Source organism: Acinonyx jubatus, chromosome D4, assembly GCF_027475565.1.
Source record: "Acinonyx jubatus isolate Ajub_Pintada_27869175 chromosome D4, VMU_Ajub_asm_v1.0, whole genome shotgun sequence".
NCBI classification, from domain to species: domain Eukaryota; kingdom Metazoa; phylum Chordata; class Mammalia; order Carnivora; family Felidae; genus Acinonyx; species Acinonyx jubatus.
In genome coordinates, this window is record NC_069391.1 from 81452693 (window position 1) to 81470462 (window position 17770).

The 17770-nt window shown below is 48.6% G+C and overlaps 1 protein-coding gene across 1 annotated transcript in view; it reads right to left on the reverse strand.

The window, feature by feature from the left end:
- Positions 1-17082, reverse strand: part of TJP2 (tight junction protein 2) — a 125782-nt gene extending 108700 nt beyond the window's left edge. Inside the window, exon 1 of the mRNA XM_053205295.1 lies at positions 16951-17082. The gene's annotated coding sequence lies outside the window, so the exon portion shown is untranslated. The remainder of the gene's footprint in view (positions 1-16950) is intronic.
- Between the last annotated feature and the right edge of the window lie 688 nt (positions 17083-17770).

Here is a 17770-nt window from a genome sequence, read left to right on the forward strand (position 1 = left end):
GATTCACCCGCCTCTGCCCAAACCAGCCTGTCCTCTTCACAGCCATCTTCAGAATGCACTCGCTACTGAGTTTATTTAAACCATCACCTTCAACTGGATGCCACCAGATCTGTCCTTCTCATCCTGTCCTTCCACCCAAACGGATATCTGAAATAGCGCCCCCGCCCAGCCCGAGGCCTCCTCTTGCATCCCCCTCCCTTTTCTATTTCTTGCATTGCCCCCTCCTGGTTCGCCTGGCGTGAGAGGCAGAAGCCATCCTCCCAGCGTCCCATGGTGCCCACGTATACCAGCCCCAGAGAGCTGTGTTTCAACGGGAAGGCTTGATCTGAATCCCACCTCTGCTGTTTAACACCTTGAGATCTTAACAAGTTACATGACCCTTCTGAACCTATTTCATCACCTGTAAAACTGGAACAAGATCGCAATACAGGGGTGCATTCAATGCGTATCATCTCGTCCCTCCCTCCCTTTCACCCCTGACATCTGTCCTTTTTCCTCTCCCAAAGACCTCTTCAAGAAACCTTCCTCTATCCTCATTTCTCTGCAGGCAAGAACAAGGTGCACTTAAAAACTTCTGATCCTCCCTTGCAGCTATAACTTCCTTCAACACACAGTGAAAGAGACAAGCCCAAGGCTGAGTGGTTTTGTAGGAAAAAAACGGGCTGCAAAACAGGCTGGCTGAAGGTAACAGGAACCCAGGGGCTGGAGTGAGTGATGGAAATCGTGAAAAAGAGAACAGAGGGTCTTGGGGCTCAGCTTGGGTGGTACCCACCAACTAGGGAAGTTCTCCCTTACAACAGTTCCCAGATTTTTAGCCTCTGCTACTTAACAATTAATAGCCAACATTAAAATCACTTAATGAACGGTTGCTCCCAAATAACGCGCATATGCAATAACTCATGGATTCCTCATTCCAAAGAAATAAACTTTCCACTCCGCACGTGTGGGAAATCTGCTCCCTGTTGTTTTTGGTAGAAACCGTGTTCATGTTACGTTTCTAATCTGATCCTAGAGTTGTAGGATTCTGGCAGTTCTCTTGCCTGGGAGCAGATGAGGGAGAAGGCATTGCACAAAATTTAGAACACCGCAGGAGCTGACTTAAGTCAAGAGGGGCTTGGCCATTAGGCGGGTTACGGGGATATTAAGTCACTTCTGCTCTGCGATTTCAGGAAAGGGACGGAGTCCCTGGAACTTGGTAGGGACGGCACCAGCTCTGAAGTGTTGAGAGACAGCAGTCGGCTGCCAGAAGCTGGAAGGAGTGCACACAATGCCACGGTTCCCCTGAGGACACACCCCCCACTCCCTAGCATGAACTGGGGCGCCACGGTGCCCCGGGATTGAAGTACAGCTCCACCTCTAATTAGCTCTGTGATCTTGGTCAAGTCATTTAGTGTCTCGCTGCCTCAGTTCTGTCATCTGTAAATAGGGTTAATAATACCACTGACCTCACAGGGTGGTTTTAAACACGGAATCGGTCATTGCGTGTCAAGCATTCAGCACATGTAACGTGCACCCCGCAGTAAACGCCATGCACGCGTGTGTTGTTCTCTCTTCCTTGCTAACTAGTTGCAGCTTCATTTCTTCCAGAAAGCTCTCTTTGGTGGAACACCCCCCCACACACACACACACCAGACCGGGGTAAACGCTCCTTCTTCTCATCTCTCAAATACTTTCTGCTTCAATCTATTCATACTGGAACCACGAACGATTTGAAATTTGAACGATGTGTTTAGGCAAGTACAAAAGACAGGGTGGGTCCTCTGGGCCATGGAAGGGAATTAAGTAAAAGAAAGGAGTCGCGGCAGTTGAGGGGGCTGACTTCCCATGGGCCCGCACCTGGCCCTGGCCCTCTCCTGGGTTGTCAGACACAGGTTGGGTTCCAGGCAGAGTCCTGCTCAGTGGTCAGGGCTGTGGCTGAGCTGGACGCAGAGCCTCAGAGTGGGGCCCACGGAGGAGCTTTGTCCAGTCCCGAAGCTCTAATCGTAGTGAACCCGGCAGACGCTGCTGAGTGTGAGCCTGATAATGTGAGCCTCAGGCTCGCTCTCCCGGGATACCGGTGGGAGAAGGCGGACTGTGCTGTGATGGCTGCTTTGTTAGCCATTAGTTCACTTGGCTTCAGGCAGAATTTCTTATTCTTCCTGTGTTAGTTTGCTAGGGCTCCCGTGACAAAGTACCACACACCAGGGAGCTCACCCAACAGCAATCGTACAATTTATTTCTCATCTCCTAGTTCTGGAGGCTGGAAGTGCAAGACCAAGGTGTTGATAGGGTTGGTTCCTTCCTTCTTTTTTTAAAAAAAAAGAAATGTATTTATTATTTTTGAGACAGAGGGCGAGTGGGGGAGGGGCAGAGAGCGAGGAGGACAGAGGATCCGAAGCAGGCTCTGCGCTGACAGCAGACAGCCAGATGCAGGGCTCGAACTCAGGAACCGTGAGATCACGACCTGAGTGGAATTTGGAAGTTGGAGGCTCAACTGACTGAGCCACCCAGGCACCCGAGGCCTGGTTCCTGCTGAGGGCCATGAGGCAGGGCTCTCTCCTTGACTTACAGATGACTGTCTTCTCCCTGTGTCTTTATATGATCTTCCCTCTGTACACGTCTGTGTCCAAACTTCCTCTTCTTATAAAGGACACCAGTCATATTGGATTAGGGCCCACCGTAATGCCCTCATTTTAACTTGATCACCTCTGTAAAGACCCTATCTCCAAATAAGGTCACATCCTCAAGTACTAGGAGTTAGGACTCCAACATATGAATTTGGGGGGAGGGGGGTTGGGGGGAATACAGTTCAACTCATAACGCTGCCTACAGTGAAAAAAAAAAAAGTCAAGCTCTCATGAAGTTTTGCCCCGTGATGGAAAAAGACAAGAGCCCAGAAGTACCCGATGGCCTGGACACATCCAGCCTGTGATTTGGTCCAGCAGTGGCCTCATAGCAAACCAGCTAGGAAAAAAAAAAAATACTCCATGTTCAAAAGGAACCAATGTCTAATACTTTGAAAATGAGCCGGTCTCTGGAAACAGAAGCCGGATCCATAAAAACATGAGTTCAAGAAGCTAAATCGCACTTAAAACTATTACGCGCAGCTGACCAAGACTGGGGATGTGTAGACAGCACTCTGCCCGAGTGGGGGGCGGGGGGGTGGTCAGAGCAACGGTCTGCTGGAGCTGCTGGAACCCTCACTCACTCAAGGTCAGCTTCTCTTGTGGAAGAGAACAGGGTGGTAAGGTGGAATCAGGAGATGGAGACTATGTTCACAAAAAGGCATGGAGATCCAGGAGGAAACTGACCGATGTTCCAGAATCAAGCATGTATCTGACCACCCGAGATGGAGAGAAAAATCAAGCTACACCCACACCGTGGCAGAAGAGAAAGAGCAAAGCAGACTGTACAGGTCACCTTAAGGAAGCCAGACTGAGCAAGCCTGAACTGAAAGGTGGTCCAAATCCCTCAGGAGAGGAAATGAAAAAGAAATGGATCTTGGTGGGTTATGACCTGTGGGGGCAGAGCCAGAGGACGAAAGGTCTGAAGCAAATGACAAGACGGGTGGAGAATTCAAAGAGCTGGAGCTCTACAGAAAGACAAAGACCCTGAAAACCTGGAAAGACCCTTTCTTCTCAGAACCAGATTCTGTCCCTTGAAAAAAGAGCTCGTGATCCTTGGTTGAGAGTGGGGGAGGCTGGTTCAAGACAGGAGGTTGCAGACCTGAGACAAAGAATAACCAAAAAAGGCAACAAAACTCGAGCCACATCAATTCAGGAAGGTAGGAATACTATGGCCCCCTTTGACGCATTGGAAACTAAGGCTCAGAGTTGAGAAACCTGCCCTAGGTCACACGGTGCCCAAGTGGCAGAGTCAATATTCCAGGCCAGGTCTGACCCGTCCCTACTCGGTTCTAGTGCCTTCTAGAGTGGATTCCCATGCACCTGACGATCGGGACAGAGCATTTGCTCCCTGGTCCCTGGATCCCTGGGTGCCTGGTTCCACTGAGACGGGAGGGTGTCACCCCCTACCCTGAGACCCTTCCCTGGCTGCACACTTTCCCCTTCCTTCTCCTTCCTCTTTGCCAATGTGCTCTTTCCAGGGGATCCCAATGTGGAGTTTGTGGGAATAAAAAATCCTCTTCTTTCTCCTTCTCCAGTAAGCCCCACCCCCACCATCACCAAGGTGGCTCCCCACCAAGGTCACTGTCCTCCCAATCCTCCCTTTCAGGGGTTGGGTTTTCCCTGAGGCGCCTCATCCAGAAAACAGAAGTGAGTTACCTCCTGGGTTCACTAAGCTTCCATGTGCCCCTAATATCCAGGATCCTGAAACACCTCGAGATTTCTAAGTCATTTTGTTTAAAATTTCCCTATAATATATTTTGAAATTATTCAAAATTTTTGTTAAAAAAAGTTTTGTTAACATAAGTGGTTCTGTTTTTTTCCAAATTGAATCTTGACAGTGTTACAAAGTTTAGGGTACCTGTTACCACCATTTAATTATTATACTATACACGTTACCAAAACTAAACAGGGGATGTTAATTTGATGAATCAGCCCACTATTCCCTAAACAACAGATTTTTGGTGAGCACTTCAACCCTCAGACACATTTGAAATAGGAAAACAGTTACCTCTGAGAATGGTTCTATGTACTTACTCTAGGAAGGTGACAGAAAGTTCCTTGTTGGGTTGAACACATTTGAATAGACTTCAAAATTTTTTGATTTTATACGTCTGTCTCCCTGAGCATTTTATGATGAACCAGAAAGTAGGTACAATGTCCTATTCATCTTTGGTTTTGTTTTGTTTTTAATTTTTTTAATGTTTTTATTTAGTTTTGAGAGAGACAGAGAGAGACAGACAGACAGACAGACAGCGAGAGCAGGGGAGGGACAGAGAGACAGAGGGAGACACAGAATCCGAAGCAGGCTCCAGGCTCTGAGCTGTCAGCACAGAGCCCCATGCAGGGCTCAAACTCAGGCACCGTGAGATCATGACCTGAGCCAAAGTTGGATGCTTAACTGACTGAGCTGCCCAGGCGCCCCTTGTCCCATTCATCTTTGTATCTCTAGTGCCTCTCTTTGCTCAGGAACTACCAGCATATGAGACAGATACCCAATGATGTTGGGTTTGATTCCTAATTAAGAAGCAGCAAGGTATAATGTCCCTGCACTCTAGAACCAGACTGCCTGTGTTTGAATCCCAGCTTCACACTTAATTAGCTGAGTGACCTTGGCAAATCTTTTGAACTCTTCAGGGCCTCAGTCTCCTCATCTGTAAATAGGGGATAATAATAGCACTTACATTTTAAGGTTCTGTGAGAATGAAATTTTATGAACATATGCAAAACTCTTAGGGCTTGGAGCATAGGAAGCGCTAAGTACTAGCCACAATTTATTATTTACTCAGCAAATTTTTATTGACCCCAGTTCTATGGCCTGAATACGTGCCTCCAAAGTTCTTAAATTGAAGCCCGAATCCCTAGCGTGATGCTATTTGGATGTGGCATGTTTGGGAAGTAAATTAGGTTTAGATGAGGTCAGGAAGGTGGCATCCTCATGACTGGGTAGATGCCCTCACTAGAAGAGGAAGAGTGAGATCACCCTCTCTCTCTCTGTCTGTGCACACGCACCTAGGAAAAACCGTGGGAGCGCACAGAGAGGAGGCAGCCTTCTGCAAGCCAGGAAGAGGGCCCTCACCAAGAACTCCGCCCTGCTGGCACCCTTATCTCACGCTCAGAGCCTCCACAGCTGTGAAAAATCAATGTCTGTCAAAGCCACCCAGGCTGTGGCATCCTGTTACGGAAGCCTGAATGGACCAAGGTCCCAGATCCAGCTCTGACAGATCTCTCAGCTCAACGGGTGATACTTCCTCAATCAACCTTGAGTTCCTCGACCCACGTTCAGTGCTCTGGAGTGGACCTCTTCAACTTCCCAAGTGTCCACTCAGCTCTCCTCTTGGCCCTGCCCTTTGCCAGCTGATGCGCTGGTAGTCTTTGCTCTGCCCATCTATTCCCCTCTGGAGGACTCCTGGCTCTCCTGGTGTGGCCTCTGCCTGACCACTCCTTCTAGCCTCCAACACCACCCAGGCTCCAGATGGTGAGTGCACACTGCTCGGGGCATCCACATTCGGACCTTGCCTCTCTCCCTCTGTTCTAGCTGCCCTTGTACCTGCCTCTGGGCCAGACTGTTCTCCTGTGTCACTTCTCAGTCTCTAATTACATTATTTGATTGCTGTTTATCATCTGCCTCCCCCTCTAGACTGTAAGCTCTACTCTGAGGGCAGAGGCCTATTCTGCTGACACTATGTCTATTTCCTACTGAGTTTTCTAGTCCAACCCAACACTCTTTCACTCATTCACCCCCTGAACAACCACTGAGCCACCCCCCCCCATGGAACACTGATCCACAGTGGACCCAATACAATACTCAAGCACCCCTGCCTTCAAGAATCAGCCAGTCTAATGGAGTGACAAATAACTGTATGCTGTAACAGGGATGTGAGTGACCGTGGGACCACGGACAGACGGGACGGTTTTGTCTGAGTGTCTTGGCTTGGGAAAACCTTCACAGAGAAGGTGATTACTTGGGTTAGGTCTTAATAATGTGCACAGATACTCCTTAGGCTGACAAAAGGATCTGAGGCATCTCGGGCAGAGGGGAAAGTATCCCCAAGAACCAGAAAAGCAAAGCAGCAAAGAATGTTCTCAGACCAGTAAGCAGAGCAAGCACCTCTGCACCCAGCGCTGGAGGGAGGCCGGCATCAGATTCCACACAGAGTAAGGGTAAGGGCAGATGCCCATCCCTCCAGCTGACACAGTCTTCCCCTTGCCTAGATGTCACCAAAGCATTACATAGCCAACATATCCACGTGCCAGCCACTGGGATAAGTGTTCTACATGCATCACCTTGTTGGATTTTCACATGCACCTTAAGAAGTGATCGTAAAATCTCCGTTTTCAGAGGAAGACACTCAGGCACCCAGTGAGGAAGCAATCTGCCCACGGGCACACAGGTAATAAGCAGTGGAGGTGTGGTTCCTATCCAGGTTGGTGTGATTATAAAACTCATGCCTTCTTACACCCACTAAGCCCGGGTAGGCGCCCCGGGGCCCTTGGTGTGTCACCAGCATAATGAAATGTAATTGCCACTTATTTGTCTCCCTCTAGAAGGTGGGTCTCATGAGGGCAGTGACTCTGCTGTGCTCCCCATGGTATCCCCAGCACCTGGGGCATTGCCTGCTAGGGTACAGGCATCAAGAGCATGTGTTAAGTATGAATGAGGGGCGCCTGAGTGGCTCAATCGGTTGAGCGTCCGACTTCGGCTCAGGTCATGGTCTCGAGGTTTGTGAGTTCGAGCCCCGCCTTGGCTCTCTGCTATCAGCAGAGAGCCCACTTCTGATCTTGCCTCCCTCTCTCTCTGCCCCTCCCCTGTTCACTTGCGCTCTCTCAAAAATAAATAAACATTAAAAAAAGAACAAATGAGCAGGGTGGGGGAGCACGCCTGGCTGGCTCAGTAGGTACAGCATGCAACTCTTGATCTTGGGGTTGTGAGTTCAAGTCCCATGCTGGGAGTTGAGATCTTTTTTTAAATTTTTATTATTTTTTTAATGTTCTTCTTTAATGTTTATTTTTGAGAAAGAGAGACAGAGTGCGAGCAGGGGAGGGACAGAGAGAGGGAGACACAGAATCTGAAGGAGGCTCCAGGCTCTGATCTGTCAGCACAGAGCCTGTCATGGGGCTGAGCCCACAAACCATGAGATCAGGACCTGAGCCAAGGTCGGATGCTTAACCGACTGAGCCACCCCGGGAGTAGAGATTACTTTAAAAAAAAATCATTATAGGGCACCTGGCTGGCTCAATCAGAAAAGCATGTGACTCTTGATCTCAAGATCATGAGTTCGAGCCTCATGTTGGATACAGAGATTACTTAAATAAAACCTAAAAAAAAAAAGTTATAATAAAAAGAATGAATGAGCGCATGAATGAACAGGGCTTTGAATTCTTTTGCAATGTGTCCTACCAGCCTTCCTTGTCCCTGTGGTGAGGGAATCCCAGTTATTATCATCCCGAAACCCAGATCTGAGTGCAAACCCCAACTTCACTTCCGCCCTCTCCCACTTTGGTCAGACAGAGGAAGGCTCCCGCAGCCCAGAACTCCGAAGCTGCACGGACTGGTGGACGGACCCCTTCCCCAGCCGCAGGGGTTTCTGTCACCATCCTCACCTCCCATCGTCCTCCCCATCGGTGCACAAAATAGTCAACATCCTTTGAAAGGACTGCTTACAAGGTTGGCCCTTGTAAGGGCCTTGTAAGAGTCTGGAAACTTGGATTTGGGGAAGTCTTCCACCATTCCCAGGGCTGATAAGAGTGGCTCACTCTCCCTGAACTGTTCGCATAAACAGCGTAAAGTTATCCTAAGACGAGCTTTCCGTCTGGGAGTCTGAACTTCTGGTGAACGCCGTGCAGAGGATGCCGACGTAGCAAGTCCTAGACTCTGCTCTGTGCACCTTTTCTCCCTGCCGATTGTGCTTTGCGTCCATTACTGTAACAATCATAGCGATGACAACTGTGTGCTAAGTCCTGTGAGTCCTCTTACAAATCACTGAAGCTGGGGTGCACTGTCTCGGCACAGGAGCAGAGTTGTGAAATACCTCCTGTCCAGTCCTGCCGGTGGGTGACAGGACTCACACACCCAGAGCCCACAGGGGCCAGGCAGGAATGTAAAAGTGTGCAACTGGCTGAGGGGGACCGGGGGGTGGATAGACGAGCCTGCAGTAGACAGGCGCTCGCTCAGCTCCTGGTCAACCAGGCAGAGCTGAGCAGCAAGCTCCCAGCTACAGATGATAAACCCTCTCCCCTGCTCACAACAGATGCCCCCAAATGGCAACATGGGCAAGCTTTGGCCTCCTTCCCAAACCCAAGAGAAATGCTCTATATCCTAAGATACAATGAAGATTCCTTGAAACTAAAATGTAAAATAAAATAGGGGATGTTTGTCTCAGCTGCATGAAACCAGCAGGAAGGGTCATCCCAGAAGTTTCAGAAGACCCGACCGCGGTAGACTGCCACGGCCCTTCTTGGATTTCTCTTCTGCGGCAAACCTGACCTTCACAACACGGACTGTCAGCATCCACTCTCTGAATCGGCTTATACCCAGTCATGCTAAGGAGACTAGACATGTGGTAGCACAGATCCTAAAGCTATTAAGCTGACCAGCAAATACACGAAAGGAAGAAAAGTAAACTTCAAGGTCAATACCTGCACAAAGGACTCTTGCTTTTTTTTGAGAGAGGGAGAGACAGAGCACAAGTGGAGGAGAGGCACCGAGAGAGGGAGACACAGAATCCCAAGCAGGCTCCAGGCTCTGAGCTGTCAGCACAGAGCCCAACGCCAGTCCCGAACTCACGGACTGCGAGATCATGACCTGAGCCGAAGTGGGATGCTCAACCGACGGAGCCACCCAGGCGTCCCAGGACTCTTGTTTCTTATTGACAAAGCTCACCTAGGTTCTAAGCTGATGATGATTAGCAGTGACAGGCAAGAAGAGGGAGAGTAGTCAGTTGTGACTCCAGGACGTGGCCTGCAGGACTAAAGGGGCTCCTGATCTTACGAGGAAAGTTCACGCTTGACCCTGTGGTCCCAAGCAGCATACCCCACTACCCGGTAATGCTGGACTTTCTGAAAGGGATAGAAAGGTCAGCACCCTCCCCCCGCCCAGCCCATACAGCTACAGCACCCAACCCTCCCCTTTCTGCAACCCACACCCCAGACATGCCCTTACTCCCCCGTTTACATGGAGTTTGTGGGCGTCAACTGGCCTTGGTCCCCTCTGAGCCTTCTGCCCCTTCCTTCCTGATCCCAGAGGCTTCTCTTTCTCCACCCACCTCTCCTCTCCATATTCCTACGTTTCAGTTCCCAGCACTTGTGTCTGCCTCCCTGGGATGGTACCCACTCCCCTGGCTCCACCAAGCTCCTGTATGCACAGGGTGCCAGCTGACCTCCAGCTTTGTCCCTTCCCTCACTCCAGCTCCAGGCTGACACTTCCAAATGCCTCCAAACCACTGGTTCTCAAAACACAATCCCCAGACCAGCAGCAGCATTGCCTGATTACTTGTTAGAGATGCAGATTCTCAAGCCCCACCCCAGGCTTACAGAAGCCAAAAACTCAAGGAGTGGGGCTGGAGATAATGTGTTTGAACAGGCCCTCCAGGCATTCAGGGGCAGGCTAATGTTTGAGATCCCCTGCACTACTCACTCCCGCAGCTATCTCAGACAAGTCTCAAATGCAGCCGAATTCCCTGCTTCTCTTCATGCTACCCACATTTACCAGTAACACAAGTAAAACAGCACAACCCAAGTTCCAAATGGTGGGCCTCCAAAATGCAACAGGTATTTTGAAAATTCATGATTAATTTGTGGCTAGAGAGCATGGAGGGAATTCTCCACATGGCTACAGAGAAAAGCATTGCCATGCAGCGTGGGAAGGAAGGAACAAAACGAACGAACTCCTGCAAAAACGTCTATGAGCGTGCCCTCCGTGGGGGGGTACATGGAAATGAAGAGCACCCCAATAAAATATAAACAATGTCTTGTATATATACAAATGTGTTAATATGATTTTTAAAGCCTATGACTGTATATTTTCATAAGTAGACTGGGCAAATACTAACCCACACAGTATCAAATGATATTTTAGTTAAATATTCATCATTTAGTTAAAACATTCACCATTGGCACCAACGCATTTTCTTGGTGTGCTTGGCATGCACACATGTGGTGCGTTATTAACATTTGAGAGGTGCATGATTTTTTAGTGAGCATTAAGTCAGCATGTAGAATAATAAGTCCCTGCCTACTAAACTCCCCTTCATCTCCAAGAAACTATGTATTCATTAATTCTTCCCTCAAATCCTTTGGAACATCACGTACCACATGCACGAGGCCCTACAGCAAATAAATAGACGACCCAACACTGAAATTAATTTCAGAAATGCAAAGGGCTCAATTTACATTTTCAGCGTTATAAACCACGGAACCTAGGGAATCTATTCAAAACTGATTTTCCTTTCTCCGTCCAGTTTTCCTTTAAAAAAGAATAAAAGAAAAAAAAAAAAGTCAAGAACAAATGGCCTGAGAAATAAGCACGTGAAAAGATATTCGACATCATTAGCCATCAGAAGTGAATCAAAACCACTCCACGCCAGGGGCGCCTGGGTGGCGCAGTAGGTTAAGCGTCCGACTTCAGCCAGGTCATGATCTCGCGGTCCGTGAGTGCGAGCCCCGCGTCGGGCTCTGGGCTGATGGCTCAGAGCCTGGAGCCTGTTTCTGATTCTGTGTCTCCCTCTCTCTCTGCCCCTCCCCCGTTCATGCTCTGTCTCTCTCTGTCCCAAAAATAAATAAACGTTGAAAAAAAAAATGAAAAAAAAAAACACTCCACACCAACCAGGATGGCTAAAAAAAAAAAAAAAAAAAAAAAAAAGACAAACAATAAATGCTGACGAGGGTGTTGGAAAATTGGAACTCCCCTACATTGCTGGTGGGACTGTAACGTGGGGCAGCCACTTTGGAAAGGAGTCCGGCAGGTCCTGAAAATGTTAAATATAGAGTTATTGTATGGTTTTCACTTGTAGGCATGTACCCAAAAGAAACGAAAACAGATGCCCCCATAAAAACATATGTACATGAATGTTCACAGCAGCATTAGCCCTAATAACCAAAAAGTAGAAACAACTCAAATGTCCATCAACAGATGAATGGATAAACCAAAGGTGGCAGACACACACAACAGAACACTCACTGGCAATAAAAAGAATAAAGCACTGATATACGCCACATTGTACATAAACCATGAAAGCATTAGGCTAAGTGAAAGAAGGCAACGTGCAGGGCCACATAATGTGTAATTTCATTTATACGAAATGTCCTGAATAGTCAAATCTGTAGACAGAAAGTAGAGGGGTCGCTGCCTAGGGAGGGGGAGGTAAGGGATTGTGAGGTGCCAGCTAAAGGGTGGAAAGTGTTCGTGGCGGGGTGGTATTCTTTTTAGAGCAATAAAAATGCCCTGAATTTGATCATGGTGATGGCTGCACAACTCTGCGTATACACTCAAAAGCAATGCGTTGATCTAAATAGGTGAATTGCGGGGCACCTGGGCGGCTCAGGTGGTTGAGCATCCGACATCAGCTCAGGTCATGATCTCGGGGTAGTGAGTTTGAGCCCCACATCAAGCTTGCAGCTGTCAGCCTGTCAGCACAGAGCCCACTGCTTTGGATCTTCTGTCCCCCGCGCTCTGCCCCTCCCCAGTTTGCGCTCTCTCAAACATAAATAAACACTTATAAATAAATAAATAAATAAACACATAAATACATAAATAAATAAATAAATAGGTGAATTCTATGGCATGTGAATTATATGTCAATACAATTATTTTTTTTAATGGCCTAAAGCGAGAAGAGAATTACAAACAGATTCAGTGAACTAAAAAGTATTAGGTACCTCAAATATGTAGCTTCTTCTGTCTTCTTTGCATTATAAATGTCTCCCAAATGAAAATGAAATAGGTTCTGCTATCATTTTACAGTTTACCAGCACTTTGGATTCCTTGTTATAATCTTACGAGGAGATAAGTATGCCCCTAATTTTATATTTCAGGATGTGGACACTCTGAGTATATGAAGTTCACTCCACCCAGTCGGCTGTTCAGGGTAAGTGTTAGTCCCACACCAAAATCCTGTGCCCTTTCTTCTATGCTCTGTCTGTAGTGTCTCGGGGTTCCACATAGACACTGGCTGGCCAGTATGCAGAGACGGCACGCTGGCCAATCTCAATAAGGAGAATGCCCATGTCTTGATTTTTCTGGAAGCTAGACCAGCTACAATAATGCTACATTCAAGCCAAGTATAATCTAACTCATCACTCATCAGGGGTCTTGCGGTACCATGAAAGGAACCCTTTGCTCTTAAATCCTTTGCTGTCTTGGAATTTACTTCACTGGCTCACTTCGTACTTGCCTGAGGACCTAATACCTCATGTTCCAAGAGATATTAATGAATACACAGTTTCTTGGAGATGTAGGGGAATTTATAGGTAGAGACGATGCTACATAGAAGACCAGTGGAAAGAACCATGGTCTAGAGTAGGAAGATCACAACTGGCTTCAGTTTTCTCATTTGTAAAATGAGGGGAAAGAAGAAATACCTCTTTCAAGGTCATGGTGAAGATTTAATGAGAATGTATCTGAAAATACCTGATTCACAATAGGCATGGACTCTAAATCAAACAGGTCAGCACCTTGATCTCTCCTCTGGAGACCGGTGGGTTCTTCCAAATACCCAGGCTACTCAGATCTGGAGAATGATGACCAACGTCATCCATTTTTACTAAACTCCCCAAATGATTCCCCTGGCATCACTGAAAAAAACCATTCATTGGACGTGTTCTATGGAATTTTTTTCCTCGTGTGTAGACTACAAAACAGCATTTGTTCACCAAAGAAAACTCTGAACTACATTGCTATTTCAGAAGAGAACACAGTGAGGAAGGGAAAACTTTTCTCTTTTGCTTTACAAAACTCACAAAAATCTGCATTTCTGTGAATATAAGAATCTCCTCAAAAGGGAGAATTTTTTGTCTAATCTTAACCCATTTGAATTATCTTTCATTCATCATTTCAAAGGAATTTTTCAGCCAAAGGAAGCTGTAAGTTCCTTCCTACAAGTCAATAGCCTCATTCTGATAAAAGTCATAACACAGGAAAAGTCAAGGGTCTTAGAAAAAGAAAAAAGGAATCTAGGAAGAATTTGAAGGATTTCCCACTACTCAGCTATTTAGGAAATCTTCCCAATATCCTTGATCACTTATGGATTAGACACCACATTTTTTTAAGATATTATTTTTAAGTAATCTTTGCACCCAACGAGGGGGGGCGGGGCGAGGAATCAAACTTACAAACCCGAGATCAAGAGTTGCATGCTCTACCAACTGAGCCAGCCAGGCACCCCCAAAACCACATTCTTGATCCATAACAATGACTTTCTTAGCTCATGAATGAAACCACTTTTATTAGTCTGCCAATTCATATTTGTGTTCTCACTGAAAAGCGTGTCCTCAAATCACAAGCTGGACAATCTTAAGCAGATGCAGGCAAATGACTTCCATTATTACAAGCTTTTCTCAATTATACAAACATTTTTACAACTAGAAATAATGTTGTGGGACCAGATGACTCATTTAACATGAAAGCAGAGACAAAATACATAGTTTGGGGTATTTGGGAAAATTATTTCAAATCTTCTTTCTGAAGTCTTGCTGTGACCTCTCCCCCTATTTCCCAAGCAACAACTTTTTCCTTAAGGTTTATTCCAACTACATTCACAAATGAGTTTGAGTCGCTGTTAAAAAGAAATAATAAACCCAATATAAACAGGATACCTAAAATAGTCAGTTAACGGAAGCATAGAGATAAATGTCACCAGGCATCTAGTTTTTAATGTGCACTAGCTAACCACAGCAGCTTGAGCCCTGAGTAACTCCATTCCTTTGCAGCCAAAACAAAAAGGAAACCCTCATGGGTTTCTGGTTGTCTCTGTTAAAAGAAATCATATGCACTCTAAAAACCTGGAGCTAGGGATGGGGGGCTCAGTCAGTTAAGCATTCGACTTCAGCTCAGGTCATCATCTCAGGGTTCGTGGGTTCGAGCCCTGCATCAGGCTCTGTGCCGACAGCTTAGAACCTGGAGCCTGCTTCCAATTCTGTGTCTCCCTCTCTCTCTCTCTCTGCCTCTCCCCCTCTCATGCACTCTCTTTCTCTCTCTCAAAAATAAATATTAACTTTTTTTTAAAGCTATTCAGGGGTGCCTGGGTGGCTCAGTCAATTAAGGGCCAGACTTCGGCTCAGGTCATGATCTTACTGTTCCTGGATTCGAGCCCCGCGTTGGGCTCTGTGCTGACAGCTCGGAACCTGAAGCCTGCTTCCGATTCTGTGTCTCCCAGACTCTGCCTCTCCCCTGCTCATGCTCTCTCTCTCTCTCTCTCTCTCCTAAAGATAAATATTTTTAAAAATTTAATAATAGTAATAATAACCTGGAGCTATACTGCCATGTCCACCAGGACAGTGACTCAGGAATCTCTAAATGTTTATACATACTTTGTCAACATGATGTTACTTTACATTCCTATTCAACCTTTTCTCTACCCTACAAAATATACCATTTAAAGTATCCAGAAGTTCAGGGGCTGGGGAGAGGAGAGAAGGGAGTATTGTCTAATGGGTAGGTTTTCTGTTTGGGACCATGAAAAGGTTCTGGAAACGGAGAATAATGATGGCTGCACAACAATGTGAGCATACTTAATGCCGCTGAACTGTACGTGTGAAAACAGTTAAAATGGTGAATTTCGTGTTATGCATATTTTACCATAGTAGCAACAATCAAAGAATGAAAGTATCCAGAAACAAAAAATCACAGCCGAGTATGCTAACCACACATCCAAATGTCCCTGAGGAGCCTGACTCTATGGATGGAGGAGGGGCTGTGCCCCATGCAACTTAATTGTCTTAGTTTGGCAAAATGAAGGTTCCAACGTAGGACTTGATGAAAATGTATGGAAGTGTACTGTAATTCACGTCTTCACATTGAACAGGCCGTGCTTCTCAAACATTATTATGGAAACGATCCCCTGGGCATCTTGAATCAGCAGGTCTGGGTCCACTTTTAACAGGCCTCCAGGTGATACAGCTGTTGCCCTGAACCTCACTTCAACCAGCAAGGCCCAAGAGCGCTTCCGAGTAAAAAGACCATCGCCCAATCAGTCTGATGGTCATCTAGAACCACGATCTCCTCACCAGGACATGAGGACGGTTGGTCGCACCTTCCAAGTGAATCGGCTAAGGACGTGGGTTACCTACCACCCACCATTTGTAAAACTTCCTTGAGAATCTTGGCCAGAAAGCCTGACAGAGGGGGGCTTCCCAGGTGTATCCACCCATCTCACCGACTAGGAATCTGCCACCCACGATAAGGGCAGTTGACAGTGGCAATTTCACAGAAAGCCTCCGGGCAGCCTTCAAAACTTAAAAATACCCTTCCCAAGCTCGAAGAATGCCTGGAATTCGGTGGCCTTTATCCAACATAAAGATCTCCAACTCCGCTTTGACGGAGTTCCCTATAGAAGAGCCCTGCAGCCTGGAAAACTGACAACGCCCAGCAGGTTAACGTGAAGGGCGGGGGAACCCTCGAGGGCTCTGCGGCGCTAGGGGCACAGGTCGCGGCTCTGCGGGTAGCTCTGGCCCGCGGGCACCTCCGGGACTGTGCACTCCAGCTCTCGGTTGCGCGGGGTCTGCAAGCCCCGCAGCTCAGGCTCGGACCGAGACTCCACTGGCAGTCCCCACCTGCTTGCAACTGACTAGCGCCTCCCTCGGCCTCCAGGCACCAGCTCCTGCCCCCCTACACGTACCGCAAACGCTGGCAACAGAAACTCAGAGGCCCTTTTAACCTGGTTAAAGAGAGGCTCAACAGAAAGTGAAACAGTCCCCATTCCTTGGTGAAGGCGCCAGGCCAGGTAGGAAAAAGACGGTGACTCCCAAGCACCTGTAGCCGCCTCGGGTGCGTACTCGAGCCCACTTGCCGACAGTCCCGCAAGAGAAACCCCACGATGCGCTATCGTCCCCGGCAGGACGGGAAGGCAAAAGTCCGCTAAGCACGCCCAGAGAGGAAACAATCAGGGCCCAGTAAAGTACACACTGAATCCACAGGGAGACCGGGGGGTGGGGGTGGGAATCAACTCGCTTGTACTCTCGCTGCCCCTCACCTCCGCCCGCACGCCGATCCAGGGCGCCAGCGCCCCGCCACACCCCGCAAACCCCTAGTTCGCCAGGCTGGGACTGGAGGGAGGCATCCCGGCGACGCCCGAGCCCAGGCGGCCGCGCGGCGGGCGCTCGGGGGCAGGGGAGGGAGGAGGAGGGTACTCGCCTGCGGGCTGGGGGTGGCCGCAGTCGGCGGGGTCCAGCGCGGGGCGAGGGCGGCTCCCGGGGCCGCGGGGGCGCGCTCCGACACGGTGCGGGCGGCCGGGCGGGTGTCCGGTGCGCTGCCGGCGCTCGTAGCTGGCGGCGCCTGGCCGGAGTCGGAGTGCGGGACGCTGCCCGGGGAATGGGCGGGCACGAGTGGCCTCGGTCGCTGCTCCTGTGTACTATTGTGGACTCAAACTATTTCCTGTTTGGAGGTTTGGGAGAAAGAAAAAAAAAAAATCCAGGGTGGGGGCAGGGGGAGTGGGCAGCAGAGAGCCAGAGAGCCGCGGCGCGGAGGGGAGGAGAGTGGGCAGAGGCTGTCACCTCCTTCCTCGAGACCCCACGGGTGCCAGCTGCGCGAGCCAGGGGCAGGAAACGCAGCTTACTGCAGCTTTACTTCGGGGTGTAAGCAACGATTGCGGGGGCGGGGGGGCTCGCACGCGCCACCCAGCGGTGGGGCAGGGGTTGCGGCCGCAGAAGCTACTAGTCCCTCCAGCCTGGGAATCCACTCCCTTGCCTCTTCCCTTCTACGCAAAACTGCCACTGAGCTTTCTTCCGGCCCTAGAGCAAAAGGGATTCGCTGTGCTGCTTTCTTGATTCGTTCTCTGGTCGGCTTTCTGATCCTCCCCGGGGGTGTGAGCTTGGAAGGGGTTAGCCACAGTACCCTTCAAAAGAGCACGGGAGGGATGGTTGTGCGCCGTTATTGTAGGTGTTTGGTGGCGCGGGGGTCTTTGTTTCTGTTTGGGGGTGGAGTGGGGTGAGAGGCAGGTTGGTGATTTGGGTGG